Below are 18,360 nucleotides of genomic sequence, written 5' to 3'. Positions count from 1 at the left end.
TCGATATCATAACGTGCAAATAATGAGAAATTATAGCACCAAGATCGCTATTGAAAGTGTAATCGGTCGGCCAGTAAATCCAGTGGAGGCTGATCCAGATCCGTCAGTTCAACGAGATGCATCAGGAAGGAAGAAAGTTATCGGTTCCTGCCATATTTGTTACAAACAAACAATTAAGAAGAGAAGGAAAACACGAAAGGCCTGCTCCGAATGTGATAGGCCTATTTGCGATGAACATGCGATAACTTTTGCCAAGTGCATAGAATGCAATAAATAAATGTTTTTTTTGTTTTTTAAATAAATTTTCATGTATTTTCTTATTACGCAACTCATTTCACATGCATAAATCAAATAAATTAATAAAAAAAGCTAATAGTTCACTCAAAATTGAATTTTTCTATGGTGGGTACCCAGATAACCGGGTGCGTCCGCGGCATATGTATACTTTAAACTAGATTATTTATGCTTAAAAAAATTCTTAAAAATCTCCAAATGCACCATTTGCTTAAAAATGAGTTAAATAACGACGATCCGGGCGTACAAAGCGAAATTTTCATTTTAATGTATAAGCTTGTAACCTATCCATAATCTTACTACAATGTTTGATGATGTGAAGTTATTAAAATGTCCTTAGAATATTCTGAGAATTTAGCAAATAATATTCTAATAATATAGCGTTCTTAAAACGAAGAATAAGAATATTCTTTCCGAATATTTTCTGGATGCGTAGAAATCATCTTGTTAGAATATTCTTCGAATATTCTGTGCAGTTTTAATAGAATATTCTGAGAACATAACAAATAATATTCCAATAATTTTCTGAACATTCTTGAAATCATGTAAGAATATTCTTTCCGAATATTATCAGAATATATAAAAATCATCTTGTTAGAATATTCTCAGAATATTTTGTGCTATCTGGGTATCTACACACATTTCCGAGCACAAAGACTCAACTTCGAATCTTTCAGTCGTCCAAGAACATCGCATTACTTGCAATCTCGAGTTCTATTGGGATGATGTTAGAATTTTGCATGAAGAACGTCTGTATTTTAAAAAATTGGTTGCGGAAATAATTTTTATTAAATTGTAAAGACAAGACCTTAATTCGCAAATTGACACTGAAAATCTTGATAACCTTCATAACGCGTTATTCGGATGCGTGTAGATTTTTGTCTCTGTTTATCATCGAGCTTTACATTGTTGTTGTGCTTTTCCGCGATCTAAATATAAGCACAGCATTTGTACTGACTCCACGGATACAGCACCTTAATAAGTGTTGTAACGAAATTTTCGATTAACATTTTTCGCTTTGACTTACTGACTTACTGAAAAGATTTAATTACTTAAGGTATTAATTTTATTTATTTGTTTGCGTGTTCTTCATGTTTGGTGATTTTTTGTATGTCGTATTAATAAACTGCCTCCTCACCGTATTGAGGACTTTTATTAATACTTAAATTAATTGATATCGTACTATAAAATCTGTGCTTAACGATAAAAATTTGTCTGAATGGTTCGTGAAGGACGAGAAAAAGCACATGAAAAGAGAATGACACCTGTATCTATAAACAAATATATGAAAGAAATCGATATATATATCAGATCGATCAAGAGAAAACGTAAGTCATGTAAAAACAAGCGCACGATTCGCAAGCTTAATCAGGCGAAAAAGAAAATGATGGCGTTATGGAACAGGACGGACATTAGCAAAAAGAAGAAGTTCAAAAAAATTGTAATGTAAGTACCAGTTATCAGTATATCCCATCTTGATATGACTCATTTAATTCTTTCGTTTAATTTAGGATATATAAGAAAATTATCAAAAAAAAAGGTATCAAAGGTATCAAAATAAGTATCAGTTATTAATAAATATAAGTTATCAAAAAAAATATGAAAAGAAATAGGAATAGGAATTCCTATGAAAAGGAATAGAATCAAGTAGCTTCTATTTCTTCTATAAAATAAAAATAATTTTAATAATTATTTATAATTATTTTATCTAAATATAATTATTATATCTAAAGATTTATAATTATTTGACCTAAACATTCGCAATATTTGTATTGTTTGTTCGCTTCCATTAATAAATAACTTTATCACAGTAACTTCAAATTCTTATGTTCCGGATTTCATTCCATTTGGATAATTATTCTGTCTGTTTTTCATTTCGCATATTTTCTCCTCCGTTGAAAATCGTCAGAGATATTGTACGGTAAACATTTGCGGTAAACATTCTCGCACAGAAAAACGTTTAAATTATTCGTGAGGAGATAAGTCGCAGAATACATCTAGATATTGTTTACACATGGACGTCCAACACACCGTGCGCGAATGCGGTAGAATACGCTGCGCTAATAAATAGTCGCGGAATATGATCTTGTGTGTTCGCCGTGCACGAGATTAGTCGAAGCTGTCCTCGTTTTATTTCAGGCAATTCTGTTTTGTGCATAATGTCGCTGAGCGTAAGAATAATCCGAGCCGTTCGATCCGCAACAAAATAAACGGTACAAATGAGCCGTTTATTTTGAAAGTGGCCTAAGTCCATTTGTCAATTATTTTTTGTTGACCGTAGTAACGTGTACAACTTGAAGTTAGCTGTCATAAATAACATTTGCGGTTAAGTATATTCAGAGTATACACGATAATTTTGGACACATAAGTTTTTGCAGTTAGTTCAATAATTGAAACCATTACTTTGAAAGTGGCCTAAGTCCAATTCATTATTGGTAATGTCCGAAAGTGCGGATTTACAAATGTCCGAAGGCAGTGATGAAGGTAATTTCAATATTAAAGCCGACAAGACCGTTATCGAAATAATATTAAGTAATAAATTAATATTGAGAAGTAGCCGTCATAACTATAAAAAACATATAAAATAAAATAAAAATAAGTAAAATTGAAATATAATAAATAATTAAAACTGACAATATAAAATACTTTGTTGAGTTCAGCTAAAAGTAAACCGATCCTGTCAACGATAACATCGCCACGTCTTCGAAATACAAATAATTATAGATTTATATGCCTAGCATTAACATTACGGAAACGACTTGTGGAAGAGAAAGAAACCAAAACAAAGTTTATTTTCATAACAAGCCGCAGTAGCTGGTGCCTAAATATTCAATATCCTTTTGTGAGTAAGACCTTGCTTCTGAAATTTGATGAAAATCATTTCTGAGATCAGGCGTTTTAAGTAAAAGCGTTCCTCATGTAAAACTTTGACATGATCCCAATCAAAATCATGATTCTTCCTCAAACGATGTTCCTGTATGGTCGTTAACTGCATCGTAGAACTCTTAGGAATTCTCCTATGCTCGCCAATACGTGTAGAGTCTTCTACTAGTTTGACCAACGTAAGAAGCATCACAGCCACTGCATTGCAACCTATATACAACGTTATTATGGAAACAAAGAGGCAACCTGTCTTTATGCACACGAATTAATCTTGATAATTTATTAGTGCAAGAATAAGCAATATCTGTCAAATTATTTCTAAAAGGCTTTGTCAGTCTTTTCGAATCCCTTCAAATCCCTCCTGCATACAAAAAATGTAGATGAGCAGTAAATTGTTATGTAATTTATGTAGTTAGAAAATTTCCTGAATTGCATAAATTGTGTTTTTGAAGTGTTGTAAAGAAATATAAAATAAATTGAGTATTGTTTTTTCAATTTGAAGCATTTTAAATTATGTCGAATGGACTTGGGCTCTTTCAAATTTTATAACGAATCTGGTTGTTAACTTTGAAAGTAGCTTAACTCCATTTTTGGTAAGAAAACACATATTATTCACTTAATAATTGTTATTATTTTAATAGAAATTGTAAATTTAACTCTTTTAGATACACTTAAGCAGTATGACACATTAGTATCCTATACGTATATTTTTAATAAAAACGCGAACTCTTAAATATCTCAATTTAAGTATAAATGGACTTAGGTCACTTTCAAAATAAACGGCTCAAATATTTGCGAGTTAGCAATAGCAATAATGTATCGTTATTCATATATAAAGAATAAATGCGAACATTCTCGTTATCTTCGAATGGGGAGAAGGAGAAAAAGGGTTGGGAGTCCCGGCGCAGAAGTCTTAAACCTATCTGGGAAGCAAATAATGAGCTTGTCCGTAAGAGAGATTTGAGAAAGTCGTAAGGATGCTAATGTCTGTACACGTTGACCTGTGCCTAAAGCTAATAACAGAACTAGTTTTTTCGAGATAGTATCTAGGGTAAGCGCGTTGTATGGATATAAAGATGCAAACTTATCAATAATCGGCGCCGGATCCCAAACAAAATCTTAACGAGGGCAAGGAAGTTTAAGAACTCCCGCTTCTTTAAAGAATCTTTTTACTAGAGGATGGGTACCGATCTCGTTTTGCGAAATCAGAGAAATTGTAGAACGAATATTATTGATAGTCGAATAAGAAATAACGCATTCCCATTCTTGGGCTAAAAACTCCAAAAATTGTGTGACATTTTGCGATTGCGAATTGCGCGTTAAGCAATCGGCAGGTCGAGCGCGGTCCTTTCGTGACGTCTGACACGAACGCATCGATCGTACTTCAAAGGTGAAGGCGAGAGGAAACGTGACCGATCGCTACGCGTGATGAAAAACGTCACGTGTCGCTTAAGGGCACGTTGTGGCGCAAACTTATGGTGGTTGCGCGTAAACGTCAAATGAGGAGGAGCAGATCCCCAAGTGAGAAATCGTATGCAATCGTGCCGGCGAGAGCATGAATCGCGAGGAGAATTAACGCGCTGATTTCAGTGATTGCTCACAAGAGGTTAAGTGACAAAATTAAATTCATTAAAGATACAATAAATAAATGTATACAGGGTGTCTCAGAACAACTTTCGAAGCTCGTGGAGACGTAGTAGTGGCTTGAGATAAACATAAAAGTCCTATACCGTTTTGTGATGTTCGTAATAATTATCGAAATATTAAGTAAAGAAGATTTGTGAATGATTACGCAAGGTATGGTAGATAAGCTGTAATGGCGACATCTGCCATCATGTGTTTGCACATTAATTCAATCTGAAAAAATCCTCTACCATTTTCCTAATAACTTTGTAAATTTTAAATCATTAATTAAAGAAAATTGGCGGATATCGCTCGCGATAATATATTAATGTTCTCTAATTAATAAAAATTAATAAAAATTTACAAAGTTATTAGGAAAAAAAGTTATTAAGAAAATTTACAAAGTTATTAGGAAAAAGTGAAGGACTTTTTTGTTCAGTTTGACCTAATGTACAAGCACACGACGGCAAATAGATGTCACCACTACGGCTCATCTATCACATCTCACGCGATCATTCACAAATCTTCTTTAATTAATATCGAAAAATCTATATAGTTATTTGCAAAATAGTAAAGAACTTTTGTGTTCAGTTTGACCTAATGTATAAGTATATAACGGCAAACGGCACCACTACAGCTCATATTGGTGATCATTCATCAATCTCAATTGAGATATCATATAAAAAAGAAAGTAATAATATTTCAATTGAGATACCATATAAAGAATAGAAAAACTTTTTTTTTAATTTTTAGATTATATTAAAATTAAAAAATTTTAATTATTATATTTTTTATTGTAAATGTTTAGATTATATTAGGTTACTATATATTAAGTTACTAAGGTATTTATAATATTGTTGCAAACGCGGTCTCGCGACGTCCGACGTGTGCGCGAGTCCTGAGCCTCAGTTCCCGTAGCTACGGTTGCTACGAAGTTGTTATGAAGAGCAACAGCTGATGAAGAGTCGTTTGACAGCTAGCGTGCGGTGTAGATGCGTGTTCCTTCGAGAATTCCCTTTGTCCTGGTTCCACGCTTTATATTAAGTTCCTTTCCTTTTTATAACATGTTCGTTTATTTCCCCCCGCGCCTGCGAGTGCAACAATATAATCCAAAAATTAAAACAAACCCTTTCTATTTTTTATATGATGTCTCAATTGAGATATCATATGAAGTAACTGAGACATCATATGGGAAATTTTTCGGAAATTTCATTTGACTTCTCAATAGAAATTTTTTAGAGTAAATCTCGTCATTTAACACATTTAATACGTTATAATTATTATTATATTATATAATTATTATATATAATAATTTTTATATATATTTATATATAATTTAATACATTTAAAGATCAATCATTACATACATACATTTAAAGCTAAATCACGCGACTTAAAACGATAAGAAACATTTACTTGAATGTAATATATATTTTTCTGTGTATGGAGACACATTATTCTTCAATTTTCTATCTCGTCCCTTTGGCCGTTATTTTAAACTGGTTTTTCAATCTTAATTAATTATTAATTGATTATTGATTAATTGATTATACTTTATACGTAACTTAATGAGACGCGATAGTATCACAGTGCCGATAACCGGTGACCATAGCGGCGTTTAACGTGTTAAATGGAGCCGACGTTCGTAATTTTAACGCTGAAATGACCAAGAGTTAGACGCAATCGTTCAGAAGAGTCTATCCTATGTAAAAAAAAAAATCTATTTTCTATCGACGACAAGATTAGATCTCTCCCAACTTGCCTCGCTGACACTAATTGTGAAACAAAATTTAATATCTAAGTTAAATAATTCAAACGCTTAATTAAATGACCAAAACTCATGGAATATTTAATTAAATATAATATTTTCTGTACGTTTTAAACATGTTATAAATATTGTTCCAATAGTAATAATGTATCGTTATTCATATATAAAGAATAAATGCGAACATTCTCGTTACCTTCGAATGGGGAGAAGGAGAAAAAGGGTTGGGAATGTCCCGGCGCAGAAGTCTTAAGCCTATCTGGGAAGCAAATAATGAGCTTGTCCGTAAGAGAGATTTGAGAAAGTAGTGAGGATGCTAATGTCTGTACACGTTGACCTGTGCCTAAAGCTAATAACAGAACTAGTTTTTTCGAGATAGTATCTAAGATAAGCGCGTCGTATGGTTATAAAGATGCTAACTTATCAATAACCGGCGCCGGATCCCAAACAAAATCGTAACGAGGGCAAGGAAGTTTAAGAACTCTCGCTCCTTTACAGAATCTTTTTATTAGAGGATGGGTACCGATCTCGTTTTGCGAAATCAGAGAAATTGCAGTATGAATATTATTGATAATCGAATAAGAAATAACGCGTTCCCATTCTTGGGCTAAAAACTCCAAAAATTGTGTGGCACTTGGCGAAAAAATATAAGAGAGAGAACACACACACACATCTGAGGATTTACAATAAAACCACCAATCTCTTAGCGGCTTGGTATATTATTTTATTGTGGCGTTCGAAAGGGAAGCGTCACTTCTATCGCTTTTAATGGAACTCTGCGATTAATCAAAGCCAACCTGATTTGCCAGCCAGATTGATTTCCCTGCCGCCAGGGAAAGAGTTTTCCATGCTGGGTGATGATTCCTGAAAGGAGAAGAAAGTAAGTCCTTAGATTAAAATTATAAGTTCCCTAGTTAATAAGCGGGAAAACAAGGGAAACTAAGCTTAGAAGAGCCACCAAGGGACCACAACAATTCCTTGTGCCTTATCATTTACAATTTTTCTGAGAACTCGAGGTATTAGTATAAATGAGGGAAAAGCAAAGAATTTTAATTCTGACCAGGAGAAAGTAAAGGCATCTACCGCTACAATGCTCGGATCTGGGAGCCAGGAAACATAAGCTAGACACTTTGCATTAATGATTGATGGGAACAAGTCTATGTCGAAAGGACCAAACTCAGACGACAGCCGAGAAAAAACTTTTTGTGATAAAGACCACTCTATGTCCTCACTAATCACTCTAGATTCTCTATCTGCTAGAATTGTCTAAAGAAGTGACATAGGATGCAAATAGAAAAATATTCCGTTGCTCACACCATCCCCATATCTGTCTTGCTATCTCATTTAGATGAGGATACTGTACCGAGCCAAATCGATTAATACAGGCAATCGCCGTCGTATTATCAACTCGAATGAGAATTTCGCAATTGCGAAGATCTACTGTAAAGCATTTTATACTATAGAAGGCGGCAATTAATTCCAGAAGATTAATATGTTTTGATTTTTTATTTTCTAACACCGTAAGTTTATTTTCTAACCGTAAGTATATTCAGTACCACAGAAAGCACTCCATCCTGACAGAGAAGCATCCGAAAAGATCTCCCTAACTGGTGTCCTTGAGCGGATGACGTTGTACAGATTCGGATTAGAGAAAATTCTAATCTACCACTCAAAATCTTGTGCTAAATGTCGAGATATGTTCATTTTTACATTATAGTTACCCTCAGAGTCCAATAAGGCTAAAAACTTCTCTCGTTCGAACTTCTTTGTGTATAATATTCCATACTGAATCGCTGGACATACAGAAAATAGCGAGCCAATCATACTCACAAAGATACGGATCGGCATCTCGATTGTTTCTTAATCTTAGTGATCACATTTGAAGCAGCTTGCAGCATCGCTCTGGAGGAATTGCTATTGACTGAGAGATCGAGTTAAAAATAAAGCCTAAATATTTGCAACTCTGTGAAGGAGTAAGCTGGGATTTTTTGTAATTAAATAAGAATCCAAGAGAAAATAAGAGATTTATAGATAACTTCAAATTATGTAAACATTCCTCTTTTGAAGCACCGAGGAAGAGAAAATCATCGAGGAAGACAACGGAACACATACCTTTTTCTTTCACATGAACTACTACAAGTTTTACAGAAACATTTTTCTGTAAAACTTATATTTTTTTAGATTTTTCAGGGTTTCCATACTTTTTCCTCACCCTGTATATATATATATATATATGTGTGTGTGTGTGTGTGTGTGTGTGTGTGTGTGTGTGTGTGTGTGTGTGTGTGTGTGTGTGTGTGTGTGTGTGTGTGTGTATAATTATAATTAAAGTCTATAATAGCATATATATGAATAGATCTAAAAGTAATATGTCGGTAACTTGTGTAAAATTTCGTATTGCAATCAGTAATTTATTTCTTTCACACTTACAGATCAATCGTAAAATTATATGATTCGTAAGATTATATTTTGTAGTATATATATACGAGAAAAGTAACAACTATAAAAGAATGAGGGCAAAGTAGTCTTAAATAAGACGTTTTTATGACGTCTTAAACAATGTCCTTAAGACGTCTTTTAGACATCTTAAAATAATGTCTCAAAAAAGAAACATCTTAAAACAATGTCTATATGATATCTTAAATCGACGCAGAAGATGTCTTAAAGACATCATAAAGATGTTTTTGATAATTTTTTAAGAGGTCAAAAAAATTTTAAGACGTCATAATGTTGTGTGGAAATTCACAAACATTTAATCTTCGGCGACATAGGCGTTTGTTTATATGAAACTAAAGCGAAATTTATCAGCAACTCATTAACGAATGCACTAATCCAAATTGATTCCACATTGCTTTTGTATGTTCACGGAGTGTATGTATGTGTATGTGTGTATGTGTGTGTGTGTGTGTGTGTGGTGTGTGTGTGTGTGTGTAATTAAAGTTTATAATAGCATATATATGAATAGATCTAAAGTAGTCTGTCGGTAACTTGTGTAAAATTTCGTATTGCAATCAGTAATTTATTTCTTTCACACTTACAGATTAATCATAAAATTATATGATTCGTAAGATTATATTTTGTAGTATATATATATGAGAAAAGTAACAAATATAAAAGAATGAGGGCAAAGTAGTCTTAAACAAGACGTTTTTATGACGTCTTAAAACAATGTCCTTAAGACGTCTTTTAGACATCTTAAAATAATGTCTCAAAAACGTCTTAAAACAACGTATATATAACGTCTTAAATTGACGCATAAGATGTTTTAAAGACGTCATAAAGATGACTTTTTGATAATTTTTTAAGGCGTCAAAAAAATTTTAAGACGTCTTTATGACGTCTTTAAGACATCATAATGTTGTGTGGAAATTCATAAACATTTAATCTTCGGCGACATAGGCGTCTGTTTACATGAAACTAAAACGAAATTTATCAGCAACTCATTAACGAATACACTAATCCAAATTGATTCCACATTGCTTTTGTATGTTCACGGAGAAAATATATCGTTTTTCACATAAATTCTTTCCTATTTTATCATGCTTTTTACTAGCACATGAATAGTCTTGGTGGAGTTTATTTTGTTAAGGAAAATGTAGTAAATTTCTTGATATAATTAATTTTTCTTACAGTTTGTAAAATATAAATAACTCATATAAAATAGAAAAGTAATAAATTAAGACAGATTGTTGATGTGGTTTTTACAAAACAGATTACAAAATAATATTGCAATATTTTTATAAAATTCTCTCCGCATATATATATTTGAATTTATATTTGTTTTCATATTTTTATATATAGACTGTAATTTGCGTTTCTCGATCAGACCGTCGCGTCAAGAACATTCGCGATTGTGATCAAGAATTCGTTTTCGGAGAAGAGGAAATATCAATATTGACGAAATGACACTTTCGTCGAATCCTTATCGAGATCGTGCAAATCTCGAAATAATTCTCCCTAACGAGGAGAAACACGTGATACAATTTCGTGTTAACGTTGATAAAGCTGATCACGAAATGCAAATTCATAAAATTTCAAGGAGTTTTATCTCTTGATTTTAGAATTGTGTAAGTAAATTTTTAATTAAGTTGACTAAGTTGAAAGTTTAAAGTCAATAACTCAGAAAATTAAATTAGTAAAATTAAAAATTATATAAACAAAAACTATCTTCATTAAAAGTTAATATTAAATTAACTTACTAAAGTTAAAAGTGCCAAGCAATGCTTATGTTTTTTTATGTTTCTTTTCATAACTAACTTCTTAATCATAGATTAAATTTATATGAAACAATGAAAATGTAGTTTTTTGTAACAAAATATCGACTGTTTGTTCATAGTATTCTATATAAAGAAAGGACATCTCAGTAACCAAGAAATTATTACAACAATGTTATTCAGTAACATATAATGTTTACAAATGTGTTGTTTTTCACATTGTATAGAAAATCATTAACAAACTTTAACTCTAATCTGGAGATTTCAATAATATTGAAATTACATATAGTTAGGATTGGGTATTCACTAGTTAAAAAATTAAATGTTAAGTTAAAAAGTTAAAAAGTTAAATGGCTTTAACTTAACTAAGTTACATTTTTACATTCTTAACTTTTAACTTAACTTAGTTACATTTTATCGGTAACTATTAACTTTTAATTCAATTATCTTGAAGTTAATCATGCCATAAAAGTGTCGCGAGACGTCGAAAGGCTGTTCAGTGCAGGAGAGCTCATTTTTGACAATCTGCAATCTTTTTCTCAGGAAAAATGTCCAATAAAAAGGACCCCGCATTAATCATATGAAAAAAGTGGTTTCAGTCGAATTGACTGAAACTATGATATTTTGTAGCGTATAAAGTGCTGATAAAAAATCTTCAACAAAAAGTGTGAAAAAATGGACAGTTTTTTTCTAGCGTCATTAGAAAGTTGTTATTTCTGGTCTAACCAAACCTTTATCTATTGTACACAAATTGCTTTTTTAACTGTATAGGCATTTATATATAACCATACGTGTGTCCATTATTGAATAGATTCATGTCTCAGTGTATGTATGTGGTGCAGGAGGGGGGTGTAATATGGATGTGTATTGATATGTGTATCGATATGTAATATAGGTGTGTATTGATATTTGTATCGATAGTTATTTTATTAGTACATCTGACATTATTACGTCTAAAAAATGTGTGTGTGTGTGTATTGGGCGGGTTAGGTTAGGTTACACCCACATACGTACGCACGCATACATACACACACACACACAATTTTTTGGGCGTAATAATGTCAGACATAATAGAATAACTATTGATACAAATACACACATTCCAATACATACCTATATTACACCCCCTCCCCCCTTCCGTACCTAAAATAGCAACTTAGCATAATAAGTTAGATCTAAAATAGCAACTTTCTAATGGCGCTAGAAAAAAACTGTCCATTTTTCGCACTTTTTGTTGATTTTTTATTAGCACCTCATAAGCTACAAAATACCATAGTTTCAATCAATTCGACTGAAATAATTTTTTTCATATGATTAATGCGGGGTCCTTTCCAAAAAACTTTATTACTTAAATTTAATAAGTATCTATAAATAAAACATGTTTCCAAATAAGGTGTATATTTGTTTTTTCCGTTATTTGTAAAATTGAAACCCTGAAGTCATGAAATGAAACAAATTTAACTTTTAACTTTTTAATTACTTTTTTTTATTAACTTTACTTTTAATTCAATTAATTTCATTATCTTAACTTTATCTTAACTAAGTTAAATTTTCAAAACCATTAACTTTAAATTAACTTAGTTAAAAAAAAATGTTAACTTACTTAACCTTGCATATAATCATAATGTTGTAAGCAAAATTGCATTTTTTGATATTCTATTTTTTGATATTCTGAACATTTGTTTATATTCTGAACATCATTTTATATTCTAAATCCTTAGTATATATCAACAATATCTCTAGTAAGAAATTAATAAATTTTCCCATTGCAATGGTTTAAATAAACTGATGTCTGATCGTTTTGCTTAAAAGGTAAAAAATCTGACATTTCATTTTTTGTGTTATTGTATCTTTTATATTTCGTATGTTTCTTCGTGGTTTCAATCCTTTACAGGTCACCTATTCTCTTCTTAGACCGTTTTTGGACGTTTTAATGATCGAACAGGAACTGCTGATGTCAATTAACTCTGACGATATTTTGGTAAATCGTATTTATAATATACTATTATATTGTTAAAAAAAACATTGTAATGGCGTACTCGCTAACAAATGTTGGAATAATGCAATAATAACCGATACATAACGAATGTTAGTACAATATTTTAACAAATCTGTGACGATATGATGGCTTTCGGATTTTTAACCAAACATTAAAATGATTAAAGAAAACAATAAATCAGTTTAAAAAACAAGATATGAAACAATTTATACTAATCATGGGAAATTATATGCCGATCTTTCTCGTTATTAAAATATTTAAACTGTTTTAGCAGAAAAAGTAAATGTTGTTTCCCGAATATACTTATAACATTCAATAATTAAATGGAACATCACTGTTCTAAGAATGTGTATGTTCGAAAAACGATATAATATACAAAAAATATTATGCGGATCTTACGAGTATATTACGAATATATCTAAAGTACACACGTTTCGTAGAAGTTTAGTATATTAAAATGATCATATGTTGAAATATCACATGTGTTGTTTGAAATGTTACTTTCATGTTTCTTGCTTATTGGGCAGTAAAATTGAAAAAATATCTTGTTTCATGTTTTTAAAATATTCTTCAAATATATTTGGAAAACAATATTATTGATATTATTATTAACATTTCCAAAATATTCATGAAACTTTATGCAGAAACTTTATGCAGAAACATTATAAAAATATACTATTAACTATTAATAGATATACCGTTTATAAATATACTATTAAATATTACTAATATTACTAATATTAACTATATAATATTAACTTTAATATTACTAATATATAATAAATATACTATAATATATTAAATATATTACAAATATTATAAAAATAAACATTATAAAATATAATATCAATGTTTCAAAAGTAGATATGTCTTATTTATTGGAACTGGTATTCAAACGAATGGTAAACAAAACGAATTTGTTGGTAATATTTTTAATTTTTCTGTTCTATTAAAATCCCGGGTAAGCAACCCGGGATGATTTTAATATTGATGAATTATTTTAATTTATATAAAAACAGTTAATTAGCTAAATTAATACATTTAAAAATAATTGATTTAAGTTTAAAGTCATCTAATTTAAAATTAACTAAATTAAGTTAATAGTCATTAAGTTTTTTGCTTAACTTTTAACTGATTAATTTATTTGATTAACTGATTAACTCTGCCTCTCTCTTGGCTGAATGATTTCAGACGCTTTGAGGCGTCCGATCGCTCCGACCTCGCGAGCAATAGTCTGACAGTAAGCACTGTTTACATTGTAAATAAAAATGCACGCGAGGACAATAATTATTTGCACGTGCGACGTCGTAGAAAAAAAAAAATTACACCGCGTCTCAATATCGCCCACACGGGGGTGGCTCACCGTAAAATCTCTCTCTCGAGCTTTCGCACTCTATTGAACGTTCAAAGGGGAGTTATTTTTATCTCGCCGGGATCGAGTCCGCGAGCGAGAAACCGAGAGGATTAAGGGGGAAACATGTTTCACGCCAGAAATGGATCACAACGAGGGGAATTTCTTACAAGACCAGTTGGAAGGAAATGGCACGAATCAAGGAAACAGATCGAGTGAGTCGATCGAACAAATCGGGAGAAAGAGAGAGAAAGAGATAGAAATATAACGTTGTAGATTCATAATATATTACTTTCTGTAACGTTACATTATACCGTTATCATTGCTACCGTTATTCGAGTCGTAGCTAGAATAATTAATTAATATTAATGATAACATAATAGATATATATATATATATATATATATTATAGCTATATGTATAATCATATTATTATTATCATCATTGTATCATATATTATTATAAATCGGCAATGCATAATAATCGACATCGTCATGGTCTCTTTATATATTATACGTACATAGAGAGAGATGCGCGATCGATGTTGGATCGAGAATAAGAAGCTTCTTTCTTTTGCGGAACAATTGGAAATACCGTTCATAAATAGACTTTCTATATGACAAGTGTATAACATTATCATGTAACAACATTTATTATTAGGCACAATCGTCATCTCTGGACGCCTTTCAGCGCCAACGCCTCGTAATTGCTTCGACATCTCGATGAGTTTACGATAAAACATGACTCGCGACTCTCTTTTTTCGACGTACTAATAGAGGGGGGTCTGGAGGGAGGAGAGAGCGGGGCAAGGAACAGAAGTATGTGTGTGCGTGTGTCGCAGAGCGAACAAGGAAGAAGAAAGACAATCATACGCCGCGTGGTGTAAGTTAAATATGGCTTAAAGTTAAGTCGCTTCGCGGGCTATCGTATCGTTGTACTTTCGATTACGCGAAAAACTGTGCGGTATTCTCTTCAAGAATGCTTCAAAAGTTTCTCGTTTTCGCTCGTGTAAAAATTGACAACGGCGTCGACTCGCGGTGAACTGAAGCGCTCTACAAAATCATTAACCCGGCCGGTGTGATCGTGAATCTCTTCCGATCTATTGTTGGTGAACTTGGACAAATTTGTAGAGGAGGGAACCCAGATAACATGCATATCTAAAAGATGTCTTATGCAACAAAATGCATAAGATGTCTTTTAGATATCTTTTCGACATCTTTTAGATATGCGTGTTATCTGGGAAGATGGATCTCAACCCTGATAAAAAAAGTTGATAGAGAACGATTGAGAACGATAGAATTTCTATCAATTTGTATTGTTTTCTATAAGCTCTATCGTTCGCAAGCGTCAGCATTCGCGAGCATCAGATATAAATCCTATCGTATTTTATCTGGTTCTATAAGAATCGAGTTCTATTTGTATTATATAGGAAACGGATGATAGAAATTCTATCACTATTTATTGTATTCTATTGTATACGATAGAATACTATTCACATGTGTGAATTCACGAACTAAAATCCATATTCACAACGATAGAAAACGATAGAACGATAGAATTTTATTCTATCGTTTTCTATAAACTTTTTTTACCAGGGCGTGGATCAAGAGAGAGAGAAAGAGAGAAGGAGAGAGAAACCTGATTCTTGAAGGATGAAAAAATATCACTGAAGTTATCCGCACGGTGATATGTATGCACACTGACCAGCGAAATAGCCTTAACACGTAACCAGGTTAGTGAGATTTTCTAGCCGTATGCATTATTGATTTATTATTTACTGATTATTTTTTCTCAAAGAAGCGGTAACGATATATCGATAATCTGTCATTATGATAGCTTTACGTTAATGTTCAGTGAATGGAAGAAAGGTCGCAATACTTTCTTCGATTGTTCAAAGAGACGGCAACGATGTGTTGAATCAACAATCTACGTGGTCGTCCAAAAAGTACGTGATCTAATGCAGAGACAGAATGAATTTGACTGAATTTTTATCGTTGTATCTCTCAGAGCCTTCCTTTACTAGGTTAAATGTGACCGCATAGAGTGACCTATCGATTAGTTTTTATTTGACAGCGCATCAAAGTGAGTTCTGCGTTTGGTCGTATCAGCAAAGACTGAACAGTTTCGATGTTTCTCGCACCTTTTGGTATGATCTCGCCGCAATCTGAAGGACTTTTAGCATCGATTTATAATCGTCGATGAAATCTAAGTCTACCACGTCAGTCCAAACACAAAAGAATGATTCAAACAATGAACGTACAAAACACTCGAGGCGTTCACATTTTGGCGCACTATCCAATACTAATCGACAGATCACTCTATACTGTCATATTTAACTTAATAAAGGCTTTAAAATACAGTAATAAAGATTTGGCCAAATTCGCGCTATCTCTGTACTCTTCGAACGAATCACGTATCACTATGATAATTTTGCATTCATATCTAATCGGTAGAAGAAATGTTGTAATATTTATTTTTTAGTTATCCAAAGAAACGGTAATAATGTATTACCGAATTAAGTAATCTATCACTATGATGGCTTCACGTTAACGTCTAGTCAATAGAAGAAAAATTGCAATACTTTTTCACGATGAGTCTCACACATTCAATAGGAGAATCTATTTTTAGTAATCCTCAAAAAATAAATTTTCCAATTGAATTTCGTATGCATTTCGAAATATGCACTCATCAAGATAAAAGAATTGTAACATTTCCTCTACTGACTGTCTAAAGGGTTAATCATGAGTCTTCTTATTTGATGTAAATTGGCGAAAAATGATAACTTTCAAATCAAATCAATTTTCAAGTTAGAGAACTTTCATTTCTCATGAGTTTATTTTAACCCTTTAAGGCCCAGTGTACATAATTATGTACATTCACTTTGGATGCTCCCAAATTTTTTTATATTGATAAAGTAATAATTCCGTCAATGTAATACTATTGATCCATTCTAAATAGAGCTACATTCTTCGCCCCAACCTGTGAAATAATGATTTTCTCGCTGGAAAGGCCAACATGTAGAGCAGAATCGTTCACGCTTAAAATTATGTAAAGTTTTTTACGAAGGAGATAAATAAGTTTTATTTTCTCAATTTTTTATCAATGTTACCTTAAAGTATAAAGGTTGGCGCTTTTATATATATTACCACGATTATAAGATTTATTAAATTCTATAACTGGAAAACACGAGCAAACATGAATGTACATAATTACGTACATTCAAAATCGTACCTCCCGATGGTTAAATTTATTCGGACCACAAAACTCTTCGTGAGAAGCGTTTTTTAAGATTGTTTTACGAAAAAGAAAATTCTACTCAATCGGAATCGATGCCTGAACGTTAAAGGGTTAAAAAGGAAAGAATTCATAATTGGTTTTTAGAAACGGATATTATATAAATTAATAGTTATAAAATATTAAAACCATTATAAAATACTGATAACTTAATGATACTGCGTATCGAGGCTATCAGACCGGTTAATGTACTTTCGCAAACATGATAATTGTACATGTACTTTATCGATTATATCCCCCGCGTATGCTATAATATTTCATGCCAGTACATGAATCACCATGCGGAAAATTTGCGTTGAACCAGTTGTGTGAGTTTAATCCACAACCTTGCGCTTCAAAGCCGCCTCTGCAAAGCCGTGAATGCAGCCTACGCGCGTTTCGCACTTCGTGGCCTTCGATCCGCTCCTAACGGTGTGTTTCACAGCCTGTACATATGCAGAAAAAGATCAACTAACGTTGCTCGAATTTTATCGCGTTTTCCACGATATCGCGTCTCAAAGTGTGTCCAGTTGGACGCGATGGACACACGCCCCAGGTAGCATACAGACGTTTTAGAAATGTTTTATAAACGTTTTATAAACGTTTTATAAACGTTTCATAAATAAGGTTAGAACTAAACGTTTCATAACATTTCTGAAACGTTTCTCACGAGTAAAAATGTCCACTCAAAAAACGTTAGGTGAAACGTTATTTTTGCGAAAAAAAAATCGTTGAAGAAACATTTTATAAACATTTTAAAATGTTTTATAAACGTTTTATAAACGTTTCATAAATAAGGTTTCAGAAAGGATCTTGTTAAAACGTTTCTTATTGGTGCTTTACGGTTTTGGAACTATAGATTTAAGAATTACGTTTATAAGAAACGTTTCTGATACGTGTATGTGCTACCTGAGGCGTTTATAACGACGGTTTTTCGTTATTAGCACCTAGTTTCGTT

At 32.2% G+C, this 18,360-nt stretch overlaps 2 long non-coding RNA genes across 5 annotated transcripts in view; one reads left to right on the top strand and one right to left on the bottom strand.

Moving 5' to 3' along the window:
- Nucleotides 1–1,175: 1,175 nt before the first annotated feature.
- The window catches only part of LOC116850661, a 40,053-nt gene continuing 22,868 nt past the window's right edge, over nt 1,176–18,360 (top strand). The window contains exons 1-3 of one of the 4 annotated variants that reach the window (XR_004379402.1): nt 1,179–1,351; nt 1,527–1,740; nt 12,674–13,400. This is a non-coding gene — a long non-coding RNA (uncharacterized LOC116850661). Of the gene's footprint in view, nt 1,352–1,526; nt 1,741–1,805; nt 2,116–12,673; nt 13,401–18,360 lie in introns of those variants that run through there. The other 3 variants (XR_004379400.1, XR_004379401.1, XR_004379399.1) reach the window with 3 other exon arrangements.
- On the bottom strand, nt 2,262–2,989 carry LOC116850662. Its single transcript, XR_004379403.1, has 3 exons — nt 2,941–2,989; nt 2,698–2,860; nt 2,262–2,598 (listed from the first exon to the last, which is right to left on the bottom strand). It is a non-coding gene; the product is annotated as an uncharacterized LOC116850662 (long non-coding RNA).

This window comes from Odontomachus brunneus, unplaced genomic scaffold (genome assembly GCF_010583005.1).
Source record: "Odontomachus brunneus isolate Ranch 3 - 2012 unplaced genomic scaffold, Obru_v1 Obru_scaffold_151, whole genome shotgun sequence".
NCBI lineage: Eukaryota > Metazoa > Arthropoda > Insecta > Hymenoptera > Formicidae > Odontomachus > Odontomachus brunneus.
This window is presented reverse-complemented; position numbering and strand designations above follow the sequence as displayed.